General features: G+C 47.1%; 1 long non-coding RNA gene across 1 annotated transcript; it reads right to left on the bottom strand.

Moving 5' to 3' along the window:
• Positions 1–2003: 2003 nt before the first annotated feature.
• Positions 2004–18270, bottom strand: LOC148139724 (uncharacterized). The gene is made up of 3 exons (XR_015753591.1): positions 18142–18270; positions 16670–16774; positions 2004–2116 (listed from the first exon to the last, which is right to left on the bottom strand). It is a non-coding gene; the product is annotated as an uncharacterized LOC148139724 (long non-coding RNA).
• Positions 18271–27342: the final 9072 nt, after the last annotated feature.

Below are 27342 nucleotides of genomic sequence, written 5' to 3'. Positions count from 1 at the left end.
TTTGATTATTGCTCCTCCTTCCTTCTCCCTCCCCTCCTGTACAGTCAGGCTGCTTGTGGGGCCACAGACATGGCTCTGACTGCACACCCCTGAGCAGCCAATACCTTCATCAGCTTCCAAACTGGGAAACTGAATTGGGAGGGAGACACCAAGATATTCTTGTATTACCTGACTGTTTCTCTTCGATTGCCTAGTCCCTCATTCCCTTCCTTCTTACAGGCTGTCATGTCTGCAGGTTGATTTGCTCTGGTTGTGTGCTATCCCCCTAACTCTCAGCATCACAGATGGCCCATAGAGTCTCTAGTCACTGTCTGAGCTCAAGACCCAGTGTCCATCTAGGACACGAGCAGGGGGCTATGAATTCCCAATGTAACAGAACACATTTTCCATCTGATAAACATGGCTTGCCATGTCGTAAAATTCAACGTGTCTAGAGTAACTTAATTCATTACTTAGAATGAAGTTAACATCTGGCAAATAACAATATTGTTAAGTCCCTTATTCAACTGTGGCTGACTGAGGGTAATTTATTATATTGTGGTTCTGTTCGCCGAGCTGGGAATTTGTGTTGCAGATGTTTCGTCCCCTGTCTAGGTGACATCCTCAGTGCTTGGGAGCCTCCTTTCAAGCGCTTCTGTGATGTTTCCTCCGGCATTTATAGTGGTTTGTCTCTGCCACTTCCGGTTGTCAGTTCCAGCTGTTCGCTGCAGTGGTCGGTATATTGGGACAACACTACTATTTTCGGACAAGCCAAACAGAGAACAGCCAGGGAATTCCTAGAGTCATGGCACTCATCCACAGATTTATTCAATGAACACATCGACCTGGACCAATATACTGGCCACTGCAGCGGACAGCTGGAAATGACAACCGGAAGCGGCAGATACAAACCACTATAAATGCCGGAGGAAATATCACAGAAGTGCCTCACAGGAGGCTCCCAAGCACTCAGGATGTCACCTAGACAGGGGACGAAACGTCTGCAACACAAATTCCCAACTCGGCGAACAGATCTACAACAGTGAGCACCCGAGCTATAAGTCTTATCCCCAACTTTGAATTTATGATATTGGCTCACAATTTCACTTCTCCCTCTTATTTCTGTGCTCAACCCTTATTTGAGAAGTTTAAAAAAAATTGCTAACTTACAGCAATTAACTGACAGTCGCTAATACCGGTGTATTTATCAGCCAATGAACTTGCAGACTTTTCTGTGATAGCTCTTGCACTTCTTTCAAACTCAGTGCAGGCAGGTCCCAGCAGCAGAAAGTTGTCTCTGTTACTCCCAGGTACGTGTAATCCTCCAGCTCCCACTCCACTCTGCTCCCTCACAGGGTCACCGTCTCTGTGACTCCCTGGTACGTGTAATCCTCCAGCTCCCACTCCACTCTGCTCCCTCACAGGGTCACTGTCTCTGTGATTCCCTGGTACGTGTAATCCTCCAGCTCCCACTCCACTCTGCTCCCTCACAGGGTCACTGTCTCTGTGATTCCCAGGTACGTGTAATCCTCCAGCTCCCACTCCACTCTGCTCCCTCACAGGGTCACCGTCTCTGTGACTCCCTGGTACGTGTCCTCCTCCCGCTCCCACTCCACTCTGCTCCCTCACAGGGTCACCGTCTCTGTGACTCCCTGGTACGTGTCCTCCTCCCGCTCCCACTCCACTCTGCTCCCTCACAGGGTCACCGTCTTTGTGACTCTCAGGGACGTGTAAACCTCCAGATCCCACTCCACTCTGCTCCCTCACAGGGTCACCGTCTCTGTGACTCCCAGGCACGATTAGGCCTTGATCCTCAGTGTTGATTTATATCCACCCACTTTGCTGCCTCTGCAACTCCCAGGTGTGAGTTAGCCTCTGCTCCCGCTCCAAGTTGTTCTGTCACATGTTCACTCCACCTGTGATTCGGTGCTGATTTCGAGGTTCCTGCTCTGCTGTTTCTCCAACTCCAAGTCCCAGTCAGCCTCGATCGTCGCTGCTGATGAATATTCTCCCGCTCTGTGGTGCTCTCTCTTAGGTTCCTTCCTTTGTGACTCCCAGGTATTGGTAGGCCTCAAGCCTCAGCTGAGGTTTATAACATCCCATTCCGCATTGCTCTCTTATAGGATCTCTGTTGTGCCTGGAAGACAGTGGAAAAGAGGAGGATTAGACAGAACAGAGGGGGTTACAGTGATTGAGCGAGCTGTATGGGATGGAACAGATTGTCTGGGGAGCTAGGCAGACCTGCAGCAACTAAAGACGTTTGCTGGAAGATACAGCGAGAGCTTCAGACATTGAAGAAGGCAAAGGAAATACAGAGATGGTGGCTTGTCCATGACGGAGCTTTGGAGAACCTAAAAGGCTTTTTCTGAGCTGCTGACAGAAATGTGTAGACTTCAACAAATACAAATTGACAGCAAGTGGTGTAAGGTACTGGAGACTGTTGAATGTTACAGAGTTAGAAAACTTACAGTAACTGGGCGGAATATAAACTTTTGGAGCACTTGTGGTGTTCAAGGACCCTCAGGAATTGAGGAGGTGCAGAGAATGGGAGCATTCCAAATATGGGATTATAGGGGCTGGAAGTTCTTAGAAGGATAAGGAGGATGAAAAGTGCCAATTTAGCACACACAACCATCGTAATTATAGAGATTTAGGAAGGGAACCTGTGCGGTCATTGAATACAGTTATGTGGAGAGTTACAGAAGCTTAAGGGTTTACAAATTTAAAAAGGGATCGAGTTTAGGTGATCAGAAGTTTAAACAAGAATAAAGAAATTTTAGAGATCTCAGGCACAGATGGGAATGGAGGAGGTGAGATATTGTGAGGAACTACAAGAGTTATAAGTCGGGGAGGATGCCAGATATAAAAGGTAGAGCTGCATTGTCTGTGTGCAGTTATAGACGTGAGGAGTGTTGTAGCGCCTGCTGGAGGGGACACAGATAATAACAGTTCCAACAGCTGATGCAGTGGCTCACCGCCACCTTCTCAGGGACAACTCCAAATCAACAACACATGCGAGCTCAGCCAACAAAGCTTATCTTCATGAATAAATGAATAAAATATCTACAAGTAGCACTGAGATCACTAAAGAAGTCTCTTTCAACAGCCCTTCACAAACCTGGAACAACTATATCCTGGAAGGACAGGAGCTCCGGGTGCACGGGAACACCAGCATTTCCAAGGTGCCCGCCAAGCCACTCTCCATCCTCCCAGCACTGTGTCTGTCCCTACACCCAAAGGACTGCAGTGGGTGAGGAAGCCAGCTCACCACCACCTTCTCCGGGGAATTACAGATGGGAAGGTAATGGTGAAACTCTGCTGTTTACAGCCAGATCGAAACATAAATTCAGCAGTGTGTGTGAAATGAAATTTTCATTTCAGACCAACATGCTTAATACGGATAGTGGATTTGTCTGATTGGCACAAGGCAGAGTGTGAGAAGAAAGAGGATTTTATCACGATGGGAACTGGTGATGAGGGGAGCTCTGCAGGGGTCAGTTTTGGGACTACACTCTACACGATATTCATTCAGAGTCTGGACAAAGGATGTGAAGGGGTACGAGAAATGGGTTTCCAAGAACGATCCCAGAAATGAAATTCGTGTCATATGAGGAGCAGGTGAAGTGTCTGGGTCTGCACTGGATGAAGTTTCAGAGACGGCGGTAGAATCTCATTCAAACTTACAGAATACTGAGGGGCCTGGATGGAGTGGACGTAGGGAGGATGTTTCCAGTAGTAGGACAAACTAGGGGCCAAGGGCACAGCTTCAGAACGAAGGAATGACCCTTCAGAATGGAGAAGTGGAGAAATTTATTCAGCCAGAGGGCGATGGATCTGTGGAACTCACTCCCTTATGGGGCTGTGGATGCTAAGTGATTCAGTGTATCTAACTCAGAGATAAGCAGGTTCTGAATGAATAAGGAGATCAATGGTTACAGGGAGTGAGAGAATGGGGTTGAGAAACAATACGTCCATAATCGAATCGTAGAATAGACCTGATGGACCGAATGGCCTAATTCTATCCCTATACATGATGGCCCTTGAGCCCCGCCCCTCCAACCGCCACCAGGACAGAACCCCACTGGTCCTCACCTACCACCCCACCAATCTCCATGTACAGCGCATCATCCGCCGTCATTTCCGCTACCTCCAAACGGACCCCACCACCAAGGATATATTTCCCTCCCCTCCCCTATCAGCATTCCGTAAAGACCACTCCCTCCGTGACTCCCTCGTCAGATCCACGCCCCCCACCAACCCAACCTCCACTCCCGGCACCTTCCCCTGCAACCGCAGGAGGTGCAAGACTTGCGCCCACACCTCTCCCCTCACCTCCCTCCAAGGCCCCAAAGGAAACTTCCATATCCACCACAGATTCACCTGCACCCCCACACATATCATCTATTACATCCTCTGCACCCGATGTGGCCTCCTCTATATTGGGGAGACAGGCTGGCTACTTGCGGAGCGTTTCAGAGAACACCTCTGGGACACCCGGACCAACCAACCCAACCACCCTGTAGCTCAACATTTCAATTCCCCCTCCCACTCCACCAAGGATATGCAGGTCTTTGGACTCCTCCATCGTCAGACCACAACAAAACGACGGTTGGAGGAAGAACGCCTCATCTTCCGCCTAGGAACCCTCCAACCACAAGGGATGAACTCGGATTTCACCAGTTTCCTCATTTCCCCTCCCCCCACCTTGTCTCAGTCAAATCCATCGAATTCAGCACCGCCTTCCTAACCTGCAATCTTCTTGCCGACCTCTCCGCCCCCACCCCAGTCTGACCTTTCACCCTCACCTTGACCTCTTTCCACCTATCACATTTCCGACGCCCCTCCCCCAAGTCCCTCCTCCCTACCTTTTATCTTAGCCTGCTGGACAAACCTTCCTTATTCCTGAAGAAGGGCTTATGCCCGAAACGTCGATTCTCCTGTTCCCTGGATGCTGCCTGACCTGCTGCGCTTTTCCAGCAACACATTTCCAGCTCTGATCTCCAGCATCTGCAGACCTCACTTTCTCCATAAATATAGAGGACTCCAGTCAGCCCACACTGAGAATACTGTGAACAGGTTGGTCCCCTATCTGGGGGGAAAATGTCCTTGCATTGGGGGCAGCCCAGAGAAGGTTAACCAGACTGTTCCTCAAAATGGAGGGATATTGATGAGAAGAGGTGGAGAAGGTTGAACTTGCAGTCGTTAAAATTTAGAAAATGAAGCACATTTATTGATACACCAAAGATTCCTGTTTGCTTACGGATTAGGTACTGAGACATTGCTTCCCTGAGCAAGGATCTGTAACCGGAGATAAAGGGGAATACAGACACCAGAGAAGAGAACAAAGAAAAGCTGGGTTGTAGAGACTGGAGGATATTACAGAGTTTGGGTGGTTTGAGATCACTATTGGTGGTTAGAGATCAGATGGTTGTCGGGCTGAAAGATGTCAAGGAGAGTTACAGGGTTATCAGTTCTGAAGGAGTTACAGAGATCAGGAGGAATATAGGGGCTAGAGATTACACAGTAGTAGTTGGAGAGACAGGATATTATAGAGAAAGGGAGGGCTATAGGCACTGGAGTGTAGACAGATGGGGTGGTATTTGGAGCTACAGGAGTTTATAGAGAAAGGGAGGATTGGACGGACTGGAGACTACATAGATTGTCGTGGTAGTTGGAGCTGCAGGAGTTTATTGAGACCGGGAGGATTGTTGGTGTCGGGAATTACACTGACATGGACAATAGATGGAGCTGCAGGAGTGAGTGAGATAGGGAGGGTTGAAGAGGTTGGATCAGTTCACACAGCCAGGGAGAAGTGTAGGGATTGGAGGAACCAGAGATACTGAGGGTTGTAGGGATGCAGGAGTTCAGAGTTATTGAGGACTGTGAAGGCAAGTTTGCAGCATTCCCATCAGTTACACAGAGATGTGGAGTGCTGTTCTGGAGGGGGTTACAAAAACCAACAGGGTTGCAGATACTGAAGATATTACAAAGACAGTGAGCTATAGTACTTGAGGAGGTTACAGGGACAGGATGCGTTGAGGAGTTGACGGCTGCTACAGGTGTTAAACATGCTGTAAGGGATCAATAACCTTACATCGATCAGGGGGATTAGAAACTCTGGAGATAAAGAATGAGAATTGCAGGAACTGAAGAATACCACAGAGATATGGAGTAACACATGAGTTAGAGGAGTTACAATATGAGATGAACCGTATTCAATGGAATCAGGGAAGATACAGGGAGATCTGAAGGGATTACAGGTGATCAAAAGGACAGGGAGGCTTCTCAGTGGAGGATTGGGGCAGTTTACGCAGACAGGGAGTATTTTATGGAATGGTGCTATTAACAGAGACTATGAAGTTGTATAGAATTGAGGAACAAACAGAGATACGGAAGGCTGTAGTTAATGAAGACATTTGTTGATGTCAGATGCTGAGGTTCTGGAAATTATATGGACCGGAAAGCTGTACAATCTGTCAGAGCTTACAGAGACAGGAACAGCAATAGAGCCTGGAGACACAAACACAGATAGGGAGTATTACAGACACTGGAGGAGGTTTCTGCTTTAGGGATAGTTGTAGGGGAATTTAACGTTTACACAGATAGGGGTCTAAGAGCTGAAAAAGGTTATGGAGATGATTAGATTGATGGGGAGACTGGAGAAGCTTACATTGACAGGGCTGGTGATAGCGACAGGAGGATGTTACATAGATAGCCAGTCTTGTAGAAACTGATCGGGAGAGTCACAAGCATTGGAGTTGTTTCCACAGATCGGGGGTTTTACAGGGACCTGAGAGGATTACGCAGATAGGGAGGATTGTCGGATGTCCACATTTTCAGAGTGTTTCAGAAATGGAAAAGGTTACACAGTGAAGGAGGGATGTTGGAACTGTGGGAGTTCACAGAGTCTTGAGGTGTGAAGGGTTTGGGACTGTTTATGGATAGAGGGATATATTTAGGACAGTAATATGGAACGCAGAGGGAGAGTTTAGATTAGATTCCCTACAGCATGAGAACAGGTACTTCGGCCCAACAAGTCCACACCAACTCTCCAAAGAGTAACCCACCCAGACCCGCTTTTCTCCGACAATTTACCTAACACTATGGGCAATTTAGCATGGCCAATTCCCCTGAGCTGCACATCTTTGGACCGTGGGAGGAAACCGAAGCAACCGGAGGAAACCCACGCAGACACGGGGAGAATGCGCAGACTCCACACCAACAGTCACCCGAGGCTGGGGTCGAACCTGGGTCTCTGGTGCTGTGAAGCACTATTGTACCCCACTGAGCCACCGTGCTGCCCCAAATTGCAGAATTACGCAAACAGAGAGTGTTTGAGATGCTGGGAGGACTGTAGGGAGTGGACGAGCAAACAGAGATGTGGCCTGCTGTTGTGGCTTGAAAAAGGTCTGGAGGTGTTTATACAGATAAGGAAGGTGATAGGGATGGGAGAAGGTTACTGAAGTCGTGTGGTGCTATAGGCCAAGATTCAGGAGTGTGATCGGAACTGCAGAAGGTTACAGTGACATCATGTTCTCTTGGGGCTTGAGGAAAGTACACAGGTGGGTATTTTGGTCCCGGCTGGATGATTTTACAGAGATGGGGGCACTGTAAGTATTGTGCAAAACTACAGAAATATGAATTATTGTACTGGGTGCAGGATGAGATTATTGAGATTGAGCATGTTATCGACATTGGAGCAATTTACACATAGCGAGTGTTGTCAGCATTGGAGTAGGTTTCAAATATACAGCGGGAATATGATAGTGGTGGAGGTTACAGAAATAGGGAGAATTCTGGGAATTACAAGCATTCAAGACATTGGCACAAACAAGTTGGACCGAAAGGCATGTTTCCTTGCTGTATGACTCTATCACATGACAAGACACAGCGTGAGGAGGGAATATAGAACGGAAAGATCCCAGGATTCAATACCATCACCTTGAGGAAGGCCTGCTTTCCCCTCTATTGTATAGATCCTTACTAAGACAGCACAGGCCTGGATTGACACAGGAAGGCTCAGTACAGCAGAGTTAAAAATCAACAAGAGGGGGGTGTTTGAGCCTGGGACCATCATGCACTGTGTTCGTTCTTCAACACTGTATCTATGTCATGTCTTCTAGACCAAAGTTCGATCCCTTAAATACACTCTGCTCTGTTCACTGTGAGTGATCTTACAGATCTGCAGGATTTTTTGAAGGCTCCATATGTCTCTCTTCATCTCTCTGGCTGACCGATTGTCTTCAATGTGGTGATGAATGAAACAGGAATTGGGAATTCTGCTGAGTCAGGAGCATCCTGAATACTTACAGGAGTCAGAGAAATGAACAGAATGGGACATTAGACTGATACAGTGAGGGTTACACATGGAGAATGGCACTGAGTCCCATAGAGACCTGGAAAATCCAGTCTCCATCCTTGGCCTGTGCTGCTGCGTCTCCCTGGAGTGGAGAATACTGTTGGGTCAGGATCTGGAATAATAGCAAAAGGTGCAGCCACGGGCAGCAATTATACCCTCACAGTGACAGACACCACATGGAGAGATACTGAGTGATAGCACGAGAGTGCTGAAAGGTATCAGGATCAAATCACGGTCAGGACAACGGTGCACTGGGAGCAGTACTCAGGGATAAGTGAGCAATCAGTGGGCTAGGCAATGGCCTAGTGTTACCCTCAATCGATTCCTCATCCAGAATTTAACGCCGGTAGCAGGGATACCCATCTAACTTACTTAATACCCTTTAAGTAAGGAAATCTGTTATGGACTGCCGGTCTGGCCTACATATGAATCCAGACCCAGAGCAAGGATGTTGACTCTCAACTGCCCCCTGAAATGATCGGGAAGCCACTCGCTAAACGGCAGCTTGGGTGTGGTCATGAAATGCTGGCCAGCCAGAGACAGCAACATCCCATGAGTGAATTAAAAACAACACTGCTGGGAGCAGTGTCCTGGCCAAACATTTCAGTGGGTTTCTGGACAGGGCTTTCAACTGACAGAGAGGATGCAGGGACAGAGTTCAGGTGAAAGGAGCTTTCCAAATCCAAAGTGAGAAGGTGACGCATCAGGACAGCATGGCGATGTGACTGAAGACAAGCAGAAAGGAACAGGAAGGGACAGTGAAGTAGGCTCTGACAGGAAATTCTAGGAAAAAGTCAATTTCAGTTTTTTTTTGGAATTGTCAAAGTATCAGCAAGGTTTGGTCACCAGAAAGATGTGGTGACAGGAGAAACTGTGCTGTACTGTTCTGTGTTCCAAACAGGGTGGGTTACAATGGCAGGAAGAGGTTTCACGAGGCTGAACGGGATCAGATGTGAATGAATAGACACAATTAGGAAGGTTTTCTCGGAGTGCCAGAGGTAACAGAAACACCAGTGGCCTGATCTGAAGCAGATGACCCAGACTGGGCTGGGTGTGGGGATTGGAGGTGGTTTCACAGGGAAGGAGGACCATAGAGCCATAGGAGAGAACAGAAATGCGGAGAGCTGTAGGGCCTGCAGGATTTCAGGGAGATGGAGAGGTTGGGAGGGATGGGCCAGTTGACAGGGATAAGGACGTTGATCGGATGGAGCGGTTTATACAGGCAGGAATGTTTCAGGCGAATCGAGCAGATTACAGTGATAAAGTGGGTTGTATAGACTGGAGGAACAAATAGAGATATGGAGGGTAGTCATGGCTGAAGATGTTTATAGATACAGGAAGGTTTAGGCTCTGCAGGTGAGCCAGATATGAGGGTGTGGTGTCTGACAGATTTACCAGAAGGGCAGTAATTTTGGTTGGAGACAGTTTCACAGATGAGGGAGCATTAGTAACCATCTCCAGAATGGTCAAAGTGGGAAGGGTTGTAGGGTATTTTCCCTTCACACTAACAGGGACATACTGGATTCTTGAGATCATACTTTTAAAAGCCTCCCATTTGCCAGTTATTCCTTTTCCATCAAACAGACTGACCCATGATTTGGACGTGTCGGTGTTGGACCGGGATCGGCAAAGTTAAAAACCACACAACACCAGCTTCCAGGTGCACTAGGTCTATTTAGAAGCACTGGCTTTCGAAGTGCTGCTTCTTCATCAGGTGGTTGTGGAGCACAGTCATAAGACACAAAATTTATAGTAACTGGATGGTAGTGTCATGGAATGAAATATTAAACAAGTTTTGATTAAGTCTTTCATCTTTTGAATGATCACCAGTGCTTCTAAATCTAGTGCTTCCAAACACAGTGGGTCATCGATTATCCAAATATCAATTATCTGAATATCGGATTATCCAAAGGAGATCTCGAGGTCCCGATAGAAACATTACATCAAAGAGCTGCTTGAACCCTGACTGTGTGTTTTTTTGTTCACACTGATTAAAACAGATCTCAGCTACTGAAATACTGCTGAGATATTGAGCCCAGGTTACATCTCCAAATGACTGACCTCCCACCCTGTCTGGCTCTCCAGACTTAGACTGGAGTTCTGCATACGGCTAAATCCTAAATCCCCCTTCCCCAGATATTCTCTCGAACATTGTCCTGCACAGGGCAGACGTGTAACTTTTCAAAATGTTGAAGGAAAAGTTGTGTGTAGCTATGTGTGCATGTGCACGCGCGTGTATGTGTGCATGTGCGCGTGCGCTATTTGGAGACTTACCCACCTGTCTTACTGTTGGTGTCCGTTCTGGCTGCCCAGGAGGGGGAGGAGATGATAGGGCAGGGGCGCACGGGGGGGCGGGGCAGCTGGGGGTATGGGCACACATGGTAGGTGGGGCGGGCGGGGGGTGTAATGTTGGATGGGTTTGGGGCCGGGCGGGGGGGGCGCTTTTGGAGGCGGGCGGGGCAGTATTTGACAGGTTTGGGGGAGCTGAGGGGGATGTTGGATGGGTTTGGAGGCAAGCGGGGTGATCTGTTGGAGACAGGCGGAGGGGGATGTTGGATGGGTTTGGGGGCAGGTGGGGTGCTCTGTTGGAGGCGGGCGGAGGGTGATGTTGGAAGCGAGCGGAGGGTGATGTTGGAGGCGAGCGGAGGGTGATGTTGGAGGTGAGCGGAGGGTGATGTTGGATGGGTTTGGGGCGGTTGGGGTGCTCTGTTGGAGGCGAGCAGAGGGTGATGTTGGATGGGTTTGGGGGCAGACAGGGTCTCTGTTGGAGGTGGGCAGAGGGTGATGTTGGATGGGTATGGGATGGATAGGGTGATCTGTTGGAGGCGTGCGGAGTGTGGTGTTGCATGGGTTTGGGCTGGGTGGGGTGCTCTGTTGGAGGTGGGCGGAGGGTGATGTTGGATGGGTTTGGGGGCAGGCAGGGTGCTCAGTTGGGGCGGGCGGAGGGGGATGTTGGATGGGTTTGGGGGCGGGCAGGGTGCTCAGTTGGGGCGGGCGGAGGGTGATGTTGGAGGCGAGCGGAGGGTGATGTTGGAGGCGAGCGGAGGGTGATGTTGGATGCGTTTGGGGCGGTCGGGGTGCTCTGTTGGAGGCGAGCGGAGGGTGATGTTGGATGGGTTTGGAGGCGGGCAGGATGATCTGTTGGAGGTGGGCAGAGGGTGATGTTGGATGGGTTTGGAGGCGGGCGGGATGATCTGTTGGAGGTGGGCGGAGGGTGATGTTGGATGGGTTTGGGGGCGGGCGGGATGATCTGTTGGAGGTGGGCGGAGGGTGATGTTGGATGGGTTTGGGGGCGGGCGGGATGATCTGTTGGAGGTGGGCGGAGGGTGATGTTGGATGGGTTTGGGGGCGGGCGGGATGATCTGTTGGAGGTGGGTGGAGGGTGATGTTGAATGGATTTGGAGGTGGGCGGGATGATCTGTTGGAGGTGGGCGGAGGGTGATGTTGGATGGGTTTGGGGCGGTCGGGGTGCTCTGTTGGAGATGGGCGGAGGGTGATGTTGGATGGATTTGGGGGCGGGCGGTGTGCTCTGTTGGAGGCGAGCGGAGGGTGATGTTGGATGCGTTTGGGGCGGTCGGGGTGCTCTGTTGGAGGCGAGCAGAGGGTGATGTTGGATGCGTTTGGGGCGGGCGGGGTGCTCTGTTGGAGGTGGGCGGAGGGTGATGTTGGATGGATTTGGGGGCGGGCGGTGTGCTCTGTTGGAGGCGAGCGGAGGGTGATGTTGGATGCGTTTGGGGGCGGGCGGGGTGCTCTGTTGGAGGTGGGCGGAGGGTGATGTTGGATGGATTTGGGGGCGGGCGGGGTGCTCTGTTGGAGGCGAGCGGAGGGTGATGTTGGATGCGTTTGGGGCGGTCGGGGTGCTCTGTTGGAGGTGGGCGGAGGGTGATGTTGGATGGATTTGGGGGCGGGCGGTGTGCTCTGTTGGAGGCGAGCGGAGGGTGATGTTGGATGCGTTTGGGGCGGTCGGGGTGCTCTGTTGGAGGCGAGCGGAGGGTGATGTTGGATGCGTTTGGGGCGGGCGGTGTGCTCTGTTGGAGGCGAGCGGAGGGTGATGTTGGATGCGTTTGGGGCGGGCGGTGTGCTCTGTTGGAGGCGAGCGGAGGGTGATGTTGGATGCGTTTGGGGCGGTCGGGGAGCTCTGTTGGAGGTGGGCGGAGGGTGATGTTGGATGGATTTGGGGGCGGGCGGTGTGCTCTGTTGGAGGCGAGCAGAGGGTGATGTTGGATGCGTTTGGAGCGGTCGGGGTGATCTGTTGGAGGTGGGCGGAGGGTGGTGTTGGATGGGTTTGCGAGCGGGCGGGGGAGCGATGTTGAGGGGTGGGGGGGCGGTGCTGGAAGAGTTTGGGGGCGAGCAGTGGGACGTTTTGGGGGGCTGATGGGGCGTGAGGCCTCACGCATGGTTTGCTGCTGCCTAGTCACCTCAACGGGGACTAGGCATTACCGAAAACTCTGAGCCCTCAACGAACGACATGCAATCGATTAATCGAATAACCAATTATCTGAATGTACTATTGCCCGCCCATCTCGTTCAGATAATCAAGGTTCCTGTGTAAACAGCTGGATGTTAACCTGGTGTTGTGTGATTTTTCCCTTCACCCAATCAACCCTTGCTTGATCCTTCTGAATGGCCCCAATATTGACCCTGTTCCAGTTTAAGACCTGAATCTGTGGACCTGTCTGATCTTTTTCCATAACTATGTTAAAACAAAGACAGTTGTGGTCACTGGACACAAAGTGCTCTCTGACTGACACTTCAGTCACTTGCCCAACCTCGGTTTCTGAGGGGAGGTCCAGTGTTGCATCCGTCTGAGTAGCGTGGAATCCTCTATATCTTGGTTTAGGAAACTTTCTTAGACGTATTTGACAAATTCCACCTCGTATGGTCCTTTTACAATGTGGGTGACCCAGTCAATCCATCGTAAGTTAAAATCTCCAACCAATAATACTCTATTATTTTTATATGCATTTTCTCCTCTCGTATCTGCTGGCTATTTGGGCATCTAGAACACCAACCCAGCAGACTGACCATCCCCTTTTTGTTTCTAACTTTTGAAAATATGGCCTCATTTAATGACTGCTCACCAATACTGTCTCTCAGCACTGTTGTTCTGTCCTCCCTAATCAAAGGGAGAACTTCCCCTCCTCACTTACTTGTCCTTCTGTCACGCCTGTAGCTTCTGTATCCTGGAACCCTGCTCTGCCAGTCCTGCCCTTCTCTCAGCTATGTTTCTGTTGTGGCTATAATATCCCAGTCCCCAGAGCTAATTCATGGTCTGAACTTGTCTGCCTTACCAGTCAGGCCTCGTGCATTGAAATTAATGCATTGAAAACCATACGTCTTTTCCCTCCCTATTCTGTGCCCCGGATATCCTGGATAGGAAACATGCTCTCGATGGCTGATGTATTTTCCTCTGACGAGTTGATGGCCCCTGTCTTATTCAGAGTCTCAACTTCCTGCCAAAATAGTTTAAATTCTGCAAGGTAATACAAGCAAATCTCCTCCCTGGGATGCTGGTGCCCCTCTGCATCCAGTGCCTTTCATCCCCTGGTGCAGGTCACCTCTACCCAAGAAGTGATCCCAATGTCCCAATTCTGAGGGACAGTTTGAAGTAATAACTGGAAAGGTAAGGATTGATTAGGGATAGTCAGCACGGATTTGATACAGGAATATCTTGTCTGATGAAATGGTGTCTGAAAATATTAATGAGGGCAGTGCAGATGATGTGGATACCATGGAGTTCATTAAGGCCTTTGACAAGGTCCCACAAGGAAGGCTGGTCCAAAAGGGAAGATCCTATGGGATCGAAGGCATGTTGGCAAATTGGCTCCACAATTAGTGGAGGGTTGGTTTTGTAATTGAAAGCCTTTGTCCAGCAGGTGTACCACAGGGATCTGTGCAGGACCCATTGCTGTTCCTAATGGACATTAATCACTCGGAAGTGAAAGCAGAAGGTATCATTATCAGGATTGCAAAAGACAGGAAAGATGAGGGTGTTGTCTACAGAGAGGGGGACGGTCTCTGGCTGCAGTCTGAAGGTTGAGGCTGGGACAGAATTTCAACAAAGTAATTTCAATTGATAACCAGGCAAGAGCACAGCAGGCAATGAGGGAATACTCATCAATTAAATTACATTTACTTTGATGTAAAATGCCTGACAGGTAAGGCAGATGAACGCACGGCATGGATGCGAAGATAGGACTGGGAAATGACAGGAATTACAGAAACACAGCTGAGGGAGGGACAGGACTCGCAGATCATTGTTCCAGAGGACAGATTCAACAGGATGGATAGATGGGGAGGCAAGGAGGAGGGGGAGTGGAGTTTTTGATCAGTGAAAACATCACTGCAGCACTGAGACAGGATATTCCTGGGGATCGCCCACTGAAACTATGTAATGGAACTGAGAAATAAGAATGAATAATCAGTTTGATATGACTGTACTACAGGCCTGCAGTAGTCAGCGGGAAATTGAACAGCAAATATGTCAGAGATCTCAGATATCTGTAAGAAGGATGGGTTGTAATGGTGGGGGATTTTAACTTTCCAAACCTAGACTGGGACTGCCAGAGTGTTCCATAGGTTGGATGGGAGGGATTTGTTCAGTGTGTTCAAGAAAACTGACTCAATCAGTATGTGACTGGCCCGACTGGAGAAAGGGATAAAACCTGACCTCCCATCGGGAAACAAGGTTGTGAAAGGGGCTGAAGAGTTTGTGGGGCAGCACTTTTGCAAAGTCACCACAATTCTATTAGTTTGAAAATAGCGATGGAAAAGGACACGCCTGGTCCGCAAGTTAAACGTCAAAACTGGCCTTGCTGCAATCTAGAAGGTATTAGACAAGACTGTCTAAAAATTGCAGATAAAGGGACGTTGGTCAAGTAGGATTCTTTCAAAAGAGAGATAAATTAAGATTTCAGGGGCAGCATATTGCTGTTAGTGTGAAGGACAATGCTGACACCAGTGGGAAATACTGGATGACTTGGGATATTGAGGCTCTGGTCAAGGCAAAAGGGGGTACATATCCTATATAGCCAGCTGGATTAAGTCAATACTTTGAAGAACATTGTGGGTGTCGTAATGCTCTTAAGAGGGAAACCATGAGGGCCTAAAGGGGAACTGACAGCTTTGGCAGAGAAGGTTCAGGAAAACCCAGAGAGATTCTACAAGTATATTAGCAACATAAGATTATCATTAACTCTGAACAGAATGTGACTCCTTAAAGATTAATGAAGCCATCCATGTGTGAACCCATAGGAAATGGGTGAGATCCAAGACAAAACTTCACGTCAGAACTTACTGTGGAAGACACACTGGAGAAGCAGGGAAATAAACAGTGATGTTTTCAAAAAAGTCCACATTGGAGGACAGGAGGTGCTGAAGGTTTTCAAACACATTAAAATTAGACAACTCCCTGGGAACTAATCAAGTATATCCTAGGACATTGGAGTAAGTTCAGGAAGAAACTTACAATGATATTTCTATCACTGACAGCCACGGGTGATGAGCTCGGAGCCTGGAGCTTGCCTAATGTTGTGCCAATATTTAGGAAAGGCTGCGACGAAAAGCTAGGGACATAAACACCAATTAGCTTGGTGTCAGTGGTGCCAATGTTGTTGGAAGCGATTCCACGGGACAGGACTTACATGCATTTGGAAAGGCAACGATTGATTAGGGATAGTCAGCATAGCTTTGTGCATACAAAGTCGTGCCTCTCAAACATGATAGAGTTTGTTGAAGAGGTGACCAAGAAGATGGATGAAGGCAGAGCAGTAGACGTCCCTATCCTGACTTCAGAAGACCTTAGACAGGGGTTAGCGTGGTGCACTGGTTGGTAAGGTTAGATCACATGGGATCAGGGAGAGCGAGACAAACGGACACAAAATTGGCTTGACAGTAGGAGACAGAGGATGCTGGGAGAGGGTTGTTGTGCAGACTGGGGGCCTCTGACCAGCGGTGTGCCATAAGCATTGGTGTTGGGGCCACGCATGTGCATTATTGACATAAACTAGAATATATGAATTATTGTTAGTAAGTTTGTCGATAGTAAAATAAGTGTTATAGTGGGCAGGGATTACAGTTATCAAAGGTGATCTGAACCAACTGAGCCAGTGGGTCAAGAAATGAAAGATGGAGCTGAATTCAGGTGTTGGATTTTGTTAAGACAAACCAGAGACGACTAATACAATTAATGGCAGAGCTCTGGACAGTGTCGTTGAACAGAGAGAGACCAAGGGCTGCAGTTACATTGTTCCTTGAAAGTGGCGTCACAGGTGGACAGGGCAGGGAAAGCGGTTAGGCACACTAGCCCTCATGGGTCAGAGCATTCAGTACCTGAGTTGGTCCATCATGATACGGCTGTATCAGACATTGCTGGGTCTCCAGTTGGGGTACTGTGTAGAATTCTGATCCTCCTGCTTTAGGAAGCATATTCTGAAACTGAAAATGGAGCAAAGATTGACGAAGATGTTACTGATACTGGAGGATTTGACAGAAACAAGGAGGCTGGATAAGCTGGAAAGCAACATGGGTGGAATGAGATAGATTTGGCAAATAAGGTTAGGAATAATTCAAAAAGATTCTACAGCATACAAGTACAAAAAAGCAACTAGAGAGACAATAGAGCCCGTCAAAGATCAATGAGGCATCCATGCCTGGAACAACAGGATATGGTCGCGACCCAAAATGAATATTTCATGTCAGAAAGTACTGTGGACAAAGATTATGAAACAAAAGAAAGAAACAGTGATGTATTGAAAAGAGTCCCCATTACAGAAGAGTTGGTGCTGGAAGTCTTTGAACACAAATGCGGAGAAAGCCCTAGATCCTGAAAAAGTGTATCTCAGAACATTGCAGCAAAGTCGCAGTGGGGACCGTGGCAGAGATATTTGTATCAATATCCTTCGTATTTCCATTGGGTGTAGGTGGCTGAGGGGTGACCTTATAAAGGTTTATAAAAAACATGAGTGATATATGTAGGGTGAATAGTGAAGGTCTCTACCCCAGGGTAAGGGAATCCACAACTAGAAGGCATAAATATGAGGTGGGAGAGGAAATACTTAAAAGCGACCAGAGGAGCACATTTCCACACAGAGAATGGTGCACATATTGAATGAGCTGCCGCTGAAGTGGTAGAGAAATGTACAATTACATCATGGAAAAGACATTTGGGCAGTTACATGCAGAGGAGAAGGTTTGACGGAATAGGGACCAAACGCAGGCAAATGCGACTCGTTCAGGAACCGTGGTCAGCATGGACTAGTTGGATCGAAGGAACCGTTTCTGTTCTGCATGGCTCTTTCTCCAGTTATTGGAGGAGGAGACTACTGAGATAAGGCATGCTATAGGCACTGAAGCAAGTTACAGCGATATAGATGGTACTCTGGAATGCAGTATATTTCAAATATGTGGAGGGACTATCAGGAATGGAGGAGGTTACAGGGACAGGAACTGTTATAGGAGTTAAAAAGTATTGAAGACACTGGTCCAGGAGACATTGTATATGTACAGTGTTGAAGGGGGAACACAGAACAGAAAGATCCCAGGCAGCATTCCCACACACTCATGGGAAGTCTGCTTTCACCTCTGTTATACTGATGTTCACTAAGACCTCACAAGCCTGGATGGATAACTGTGACACTCCGATGCTGTATCAGTACAACAAAATTTACAGTAAGGGTGGTGATTGTCCTAGGGTGTGTCAGTACTGTGCTCCCCCTCCAGCACTGTATCAAAGTCATGTCTTGTTAGCTGATGTTTGGAGCCCTCTCATTGATCTCTGCTCTGCTCACTGTGAATGATCTTACCTCACTGCAGGATTTACTGAAGGCTCCAGATCTCCCTGCCCTTTCTCTCTCTGGCTGGCCAACAATCTTCAATGTGGCGATGGACGAGATACCCAGGAGTTGGGAAGTCTATTTTTCCTGATTACCTGCAGGAGACAGAGAAATAGGCAGGATGGGAAATTAGACTGATGTAGTGAGGATTACACATGGAGAATGGCACTGAGTCCCACAGAGATCTGGAAAATCATAGTCTCCATTCCTGGCCTGTGCTGTTGTGTCACCCTGGAGTGGAGAATTCTGTTGGCTCAGGATCTGAAGTAGCTGTAAGAGTGAGCGACACTGACAGAGGTAGAAATTGGACCCACACAATGAGGAATACCACATGGAGAGATACTGAGTGATATCACCAGAGTGCAGGAAGGTATCAGGATCAAACAATCATGAAGCAAAAACAGGTGTGGCTCCATGATGCACTGGTATCAGTGTTCAGGGATGAATAGCTTGTGAGCAGGCGAAGTGATGGTCTAGTGGTATTATTGCTAGAGCATATATCCAAACCCTCAGCTAATGTTCAGGGGAGGCAGGTTTGAACCTCACCAGCTGAAATGGTGGAATTTGAAATAAATTATTTTTAAAATAGTAATTGACAATCAATACATACCATTACTGAGGTACAATAAATTCAAACACTTCTCCTTTCGAGATGGACATCTGCCCATCCTCACGTAGTCTGCACGACGTCCCCACAGCAAAGTGTTTGCCTCTTAATTACCCTCTGAAATGACCGAGCAAGTTAATCAGCTTTAGTGCAGCTAGGTCTGGGCAAGAAAGGCTGGTCAGCCAGAGACACCCACATCGCATACCAGATTTAAAAAAAAAAATCCATTCGGATGGCCCCACTGGAACCATGCAGGGAGCAGTGTCCTGGCCAATCATGTCAGTATGTTTATGGACAGGGCTTTAAACTGACAGAGATTATGCAGGGACAGGGTTCAGGTGAAAGGAGCTTTCCAAATCCAAAGAGAAAAGGTGACGCTTTGGAACAGCAAGGGAATGTGGCTGAAGACAAGCAGAAAGGAACAGGATGAGTCAAAGTTTAACTAAATCTGTACATCAGTGAATCGATTTGTGACAGGAAATTGTGGGAAAGAGTAAATTATGTTTTTTATTGGAATGGACAAATTGTCTGCGATAAGATAGACTGATTTGTGACGCAGAGATTTAGACACCAGGGACATGCGGTTATAGGGCGAACAAAAGTTGTAACATAAATATTCAATGGATCACAAGCTTGCGGAAACTCAGTCAAAATGGGCAACACGAACAATAAGGATAACAAATGTATTACAGAGAAAGCATTTGGTCTCAGATCATGAAGTAGAGTCAGTCTGAATGTAATTCTGGCTGCTACTTGCCAAGAACACAAGCAGCAGAACAGTTTTAGCCACCGAACAGCATTGCATTGCTTATCACTGCATTAAGCAGGAACTCATTGGAATTTTTAATAAGAGCATTGTGATAATTCAGTGCAACTTCAATATTCATATAATCTTGACAATCCCACTGACAAGAGTGATATTCGAAGAGGAGATTGTAGAATTTTTTCAGTGTTTCTTTGAATAACACATTGTGCAACTGGCTAGGGACGTAACTATCTCAGAGCGACCGTTGTGTGATGAAACTTAGTGAATGAGTAATGTCACCTGGAGAGATCCTCTAAGAAATTGTGAGTAAGTGCAGTTTAAAGAAATATAAAGTTTTAAAGTGAATTACAAATACGACAAGATACAACTAGAAACAAAAACAGCCAATTACATGAGTGTGAGAGGAGAACTGACCAAGGTAAACAGGCTAAACAGACTGAAACATGTGCCTGTAAATGAACAGTGGAAAACATTTGATGGAACAGTGTAAAAAACACTCAACAAAAGGACATCCTATTGAAACAGAAAATCCTCAGCAAGAAATTCCCACCAATCCCTCACTGAGGACAAAATGGATCATATTAGATTATGAGGCTTACAAGATCACTACAAAGTATTTAAAATCCTGAAATCAGAGAGAGTTTAACCAGTAAGTGTTAAAGGTATTGCAAAGGGGCTGCTAACATGAGGAGAGCAGTGGGAAGGGGAATCATTGTCAGGAGCTAATGACACTACAGGAACAGGGAGAAATGAAGGTGCTGGAGGTGGTGAGAGTGTTACAGAGAGTGGTCAGGGCCTGAACGGTGTTACAAAGCCAGTATGGATTGCTGCAGCTGGAGGTGTTTGCAGAGGTAGTGAGGAGCATATACATACTTATTTATTTATTCATGGGATGAAGTTGTCATTGATTAGACCAGCATACTTTGCCCCACAGTTAATTGTCCAGAGGGCAGTTAAGAGGCAGCCATATTGCTGTGGATTGGATGCACATGTCAGCCAGACCAGGTTAGAATTTCAGATGTCCTTCCCTGAAGGAGGTAAGTGAATGAGAGGAGTTCTTCAGACTGATCAACAATGCTTTTATAGTCTTTTATATTATCACTAATGTCTTGTACAGCCACAACATGACATCCCAACTCCTACTCTCAATGCTCTGCCCAGTCAAGGTAACCATACCAAAGGCCTGCTTCACCAGCCTGTCTACCTGTGACACCACTTTCAAAGAACTGTCTACCTGCATCCCTGGGTCTCTGACTGACAACACTACCCAGGGTCCGAGCATTAACTGTACAAGTCCCACCCTGGTTTGTTTCATCAAAATGGAACACTTCACATTTATCTAATTAAACTCCATCTGTTATTCTTCACCCACTATCCCAGCAGTACTGTTCATCCTGTTGAATCAGATAATCTCCATCACTGTCCACTTTACCACCAATTTCAGTACCACCCAAAAAAAACTTACCAGGAAACCAGTACTCCCATCCAAACCATTTATCCACATTACAACAACTCTGCAGCCACTGCACCGCTGGTCCCATATCTCCAGTCAGAAAAACATGTCTGCCACCGCCTTCTGCCTCCAACCATCAAGCCAATTTTGTATCTAGTTGACTAGCTCCTCCTGAATGCCATATCCTTTTAGATTGACCTGAGCTTATTACTCAGTTTACCATACGGGACGTAGAACACAGAACAGTACAGCACAAGACCCCTAAGCCATGATGCCATGCCAAACTTTATCCGACGGTAAGATGAAACTAACCTACATACCCTTCATTTTACTGCCATCCATGTGTCTATCCAAGAGTGTATTAAATGTCCCGAATGTATCTGACTCTCCTACCACTGCTGGCAGTGCATTCCACCCATCTAACAGCCTTTGTGTAAAGAACCTATCTCTCCTTAACCATCCACCAATCACCTTAAAATTATGCCTGCTCATAATAGCCATTTATGCTATGGTATAAAGAAGTGTCTCACTATCCACTCTCTCTGTGCCTCACATGTTGTTCACCTCTACCAAGTCGCCCCTCACCCTTCTTCACTCCAATGAGAAAAGCCTTACCTCCCTCAAACTTTCTTCATAAGACATGCCCTCCAGCGCAGGCAGCATCCTGGTAAATCTCTAATTTACCCTCCCTAAAGCTTCCACTGCCTTCCTGTAATGAGGGGACCAGAACTGAACACAATATTCCAAGTGGGGTCTAACCAGGGCTCTATCGATCTGCAGCATAACCTCACAGCTTTAAAACTCAAACCCCCAGCTAATGAAAGCCAACACAACATATTCCTTCTTAACAACCCTGTAAGCTTGGGTGGCAACTTTGAGGGATCGATAGACGTGGAACCCAAGATCCCTCTGTTCCACAACACAACCAAATATTCTGCATTTAACCCATTCAACTTTGATCTTCCCCCAATGAATCATTTCACAATTTTCCAGATTGAACTCCATCTACCACTTCTCAGTCCAGCTCTGCATCCTGTCAAAATCCGGCTGCAACCAACAACAGACCTCCACACTATCCACCACTCCACCAACCTCCATGTCATTGGCAAAATTACTAACCCACTCTTCCACACCCACATCCAAGTCATTTAAAAAAAAAAATCACAAAAAGCAGAGGTCCTGGAACTGGTCCCTGCAGAATCACCGAGCTCCAGGCTGAATGCTTCCCATCTATCATTCCTCTCTGTCTTCTATGAGGCAGGAATTCTGTATCCAGACAGACAGCTTTCCTGTATCCCATGCCTCTGTAATTTCTGAATGAGCCATAAATGTGTTTTATCACATTCTCAAAGGATTCAATAAGATTTGTGAGGCACGATCTGGCCCTACCAAAGCCATGCTGACTACCTGTAACCAAACTATGGTTTTCCAAGGAGTCATAAATCCTGTCTCTCATAGTCCTCTCCAATAATCTGCACACCACAGACATAAGAACATGATGTCTGTAATTCCCAGGATTATCCTTACTCCCTTTCTTGAACAAGGGAGTAACATTTGACACCCTCCAATCATCCGGTGGACAGTGAGGGTGCAAAGGTCATCGCCAAAGGCACAGCAATCCCTTCCCTTGATTACTGCAGTAACTTTGGGTACATCCTATCTGGTATATACCTATCCTTATGTTTAGAAAACATACAGCACATCCTCCTTCTTAACATCAACCTGTTCACATATATCAGTCCTTTTCATGCTGTCCTCACAAATGACAAGGCCCCTCTCAGTATGAATCCTGAAGCACAGTATACATTAAGGAACTCCCCTACCTCCTGTGACTCCAGGCACAAGTTCCCCCCACTATCCCTGACCGGCCCTACCCCCACTCTGGCCATCCTCTTGTTCCTCACATAAGTGGAGAATGCCTTACGGTTTTCCTTAATCCTTCCCAACAAAGCTTTTTCATGCCCCCTTCGGGCAGTCCTAAGTCCATTCTTTAGTTCCTTCCTGGCTACCTTCAGAGTCCCCAGAGTGTGGAAACAGGCCATTTGGCCCAACAACGCAATACCGACCCTCTGATGAACATCCCACCCAAAACCATTCCCCGACCCTATTTCTCTCCATGTACCTTAACTAACGTGTCAATACTACACATCCCTGAATACTATGGATAATTTAGTATGGCTGATTTGGGCTGTGGGTGGAAACTGGAGCCCCTGGGGGAACCCCACGCAGACACGGGGAGAATGTACAAACTCCACACGGACAGTCGCCCGGGGCTGGAATTGAAATCGGGTCCCGGGTGCTATAAGGCAGCCGTGCTCACCACTCAGGCATTTTGCCGCTCCCATATATCCCTATAGAAGTCTAACGATCCTTGCGTCCTTAACCTTATGTAAGCTTCCTTCTTCCTCTTGACTAGATGTTCTACACGTTGGAACCTTGTCAAATGCTTTGCTGAAGTCCATGTGGACAACGTTGACTCTCTGCCTTCATCTATCTCTTGGCCACCTCCTCGAAGAGTCAATCCAGTTTGTGAAATACGGTTTCCCACTCACAAATCCATGCTGACCATCTGTAATCAGCCCTTACCTTTCCAAATATGCGTAGCTCCTTTCTCTCAGAATCTCCACCAACAACTTCCCCATGACTGGGCTCACTCTTGGCTTTTCCCTGCAGCCCTTAAGTGATGGAACAGCATTAGCCACCCTCCAGTCTTCCTGTAACTCACTGTGTCTGTTGATAATATACATATCTCTGTTAGAGACACGGCAATCTCTTCCCCAGCTTCCCATAATATTCGAGGATAAACCTAATGAGCTACTGAGGATTGATCTATCTTTATTTGTTTTAAGATTCCAGCACTTTCCCTTCTCTGTTGAGGATTCTTTCCAAGACATCACTATTTATTTCCCCAAGCTCCCGATCTTCCATGTCTTTCTACATAGTAAATTCAGACAAGATTTTTTTTTGTTTAAGATCTCACTCATCTCTTCTGGTTCAACACATAGGCGACCTTATTGATATTGAAGGGGCCCTATTCTCTTCCTAGTTATTCTTAAGCCCTTACTGAAACTTGCATAAAGGCTTCTGAAAATTCAAATAGCACATTTCCCCCATACCATCACCCACCACACCCTTATCTATTCTGCCATTCATATTCACACCAACATTTAAAATCCAACAGGCTCAAGAACACATTCTTCTTTATAAAATGTGTTTCTAAGGGTCCAGTTATTTTTTATTGATAGGTCCTTTCTCACTCATTTCAGCATGCTCCTCACTTACTGTCAGGCAAACATTGTTTTGTTTCAGACTGACAGCAGAAAGGGTTGTACGAGTTCTTGTTTATCAATCTGAAAAAGGTAACTTACAGGGTCAGCAGGTCATAGAGAAGGCAAATCAAATGCCACCACTTATTAGAAAGGGAATGGAGTCTAAAAATAGGAAGGTCTTGCTAAAACTATGCAAGGTACAAGTCAGACCACACCCAGAATACTATGAACAGTGTGAGTGCCCGAAGGAATGATATTCTTCTATTGGAGGCAGGTCAGAGAAGGGTCGCTTGGCTGATCCTGGAAATGGATGAATTTTCCAATAAGAGGTGGATTAGATTGAGTTTGCACCCAACTGATGTTTAGAAAACATGACAGAAAAATTGAATGTAAGATTCAAGATTCGGAAGAGCTTTGATCAAGTACATGCTGGGAAGTAGGAAATTAGAAAGTACAGCACAGCAATAGGCCCTTCGGCCCACCATGGCTGTGCCGACCATGATGATATTCTCAACACATGCCACCTGCCCCGACATAGTCCATATCCCTCTATTCTCTGCCTGTTCAATGATGTTATCATAAACAATCTCATACACAATCCAGGATGCTATCTAATACAGCACTGACACTTATTAGTTATCTAGTGGGGATGGAGACCACTGTCACACACAGTTGCTGTACTACCCTTGCTGTAAGTATATTCAGTGTTCTGACTGTAACCACATTTGCATTCCCACCACTGGTTGGTCCCTATAAAAGAATTCCGGCCAATGATTGTTGCTGCTTGTTTATTCCCAGCTCCATCCAATAGCCTCCAAATTTTGGATTTCAGTTTCACGTTGCAATTTCATTAAAGCATTAAGCTCATCCTTTCTTCACTCCTTGGTGGCTTTTTGCCAAGCCTGCCTCGATCCCAACAAACCTTCAATATTTCCTTCCCAGCGATTATCATTCTGTTTTTACATCGCCAGAATGACAGTTCCATCATATCTGCTCACTGTCATTCCATCTGCCTTATGTCGAATGCAGGGAGTCATTCCTCAGTAGTGTGAGGTTGAACAGAAGGTACAGGTTACAGAGATAGTGAGGCTTACAGGGGCTGGAGGATGTTAGAGTTAAACAAAGTTACATCTGGTCAAGAATGTCAGTGGGACAAAGGAGTTTGGGGATTGGAGGAATTTATACGGATAAATGGAGCTGGATTAGCTTCTGGAGATAGGGATAGGGATGGATATAGGGAGAGGTAGGCAGACTGTGAGGCACAGACAAGTGGTGTTTCAGAGAGAAGAGTATTGTGTGTATAACAGAGATATGGAAGGTTATAGCGACTGAACACGTTCACAGATATAAGAAGGCTTCTAGGTTCAGGAAGGCTCCATAGATCGGAAGGCAATGGAGAATGCCAGGTTACGGGGTTGGAGACAGTAATACAGATGGGGAGGGTTGCACAAATTGGAAGAGGTTCCTGTGGTCAGGTGGGTTGGTGGAGACAGGGTGAAGTTTATGTAGATTAAGATTGAAGGTTTGGAGAACGATAAGGAAGTTACAATTTTTTTCACAGAAAAGGACGGGTTGTAGGAGCTGGAGAAGTTTACCCAGATAGGGACGGATGGAGAGGTTAAAGGCAAATACATTGACATAGAGAGTGGTGTTATTAGGAGGGGCTTACAGGGACAGACAGGACTGTGAGGTTTACAGGGATGAAGGAATTTAGTATCCACTGGAGAAGTTTCGGGATAAGGGTGTTAGGGATTGGAGAACCTGACAGAAACAGAGAGCATTGTGTGGACTAGAAGAGCTTCCAAACAGAGGAAGGATTATCGGGACTGGAGGATATTACAGAGATCACTAGTACAACATGGGCCAGGATTGATGCTTGGGGCTTCTGTGCTGTCTCTGTGAGGACCAGTACAGCAAAGGTGAATGCAGGACCCTGACAAGATGATGTGAATGAAGCCTAGAATGTTGCTGTTCCTTGCCCAGTTCTGTGTCTATGTCCTGTCTTCCGGGTCTGAATACAGAAGGCCACAAAGTCCTCCCTGTGCTGTTTACTGCGAGTGATCTTACCGGCTGCAGGATTTACTGAAGGCTCCAGACCTCCCTCTCCATCTCTCTCTGGCTGACCAAGCATCTTCAATGAGGTGATGGATGAGAGAGGAGTTAGCAACATCCTGATTACCTGCATGAGACAGAAATAAACAGAATGGAAAATTAGACTGATGCAGTGAGGATGACTCATGTTGAGTAGCACTGAGTCCAGCAGAGATCACGAAAATCCCAGTCTCTGTCCCTGGTCTGTGCTATTGCTGATCAGAGGATTATTTTGGATCAGGATCTCAGATCAGCTGCAAGAGTGAGAGGAGCTGACAGAGGCAGCAATTAGACCCACACAGTGAGGGATACCACATGGAGAGATAATGAGTGCTATCACCAGAGTGCTGGAAGGTGTCAGGATCAAACAATGGTCATGGTGAAAGGGTTTCGATTCATGGTGCACGGGGATCAGTACTCAGTGACGGGTGAACTACGAGTGGGACAGGTGATAACCTCAGGTTATTCTCACCCGACTGTTCATCCAGAATTTAATGCCGATGTCAACTACACCAATCTAACTAATTAATATCCTTTAAGGAAGGAAATCGGTTATCGACAGCAGGTCTGGCCTACATGTGACTCCAGACGCAGAGCAAGGAGGTTGACTCTCAACTGCCCCCTGAAATGACCTGGCAAGCAACTCAGCTCAAGGGCAGCTTGGGGGTGGGCATGAAATGCTGGCTAGAAAGAGACAGCAAAATCCCAAGATTGAATTAAAAACAACGCTGCTGGGAGCAGTGTCCTGGCCAATCATGTTGGTAGGTTTATGGACCGGGCTGTAAACTGACAGAGAGGATGCTTGGACAGGGTTCAGATGAAAGGAGCTTTCCAAGTCCAAATAGAAAAGGTGAAGCATTGGAACAGCATGGGAATGTGGCTGAAGACAACCAGAAAGGTACAGGATGGGACAGATTTAACTATAACTGTATATCAGTGAATTAGGCTGTGACAGGACATTCTGGGAAAAGGTAAATTACAATGT

Source organism: Chiloscyllium plagiosum, unplaced genomic scaffold (assembly GCF_037043375.1).
Source record: "Chiloscyllium plagiosum isolate Xiang-an unplaced genomic scaffold, Cpla_swu_hap1 HiC_scaffold_38, whole genome shotgun sequence".
NCBI lineage: Eukaryota > Metazoa > Chordata > Chondrichthyes > Orectolobiformes > Hemiscylliidae > Chiloscyllium > Chiloscyllium plagiosum.
Note: the sequence above shows the minus strand (reverse complement) of the source record. Positions and strands in the feature narration are given on the sequence as shown.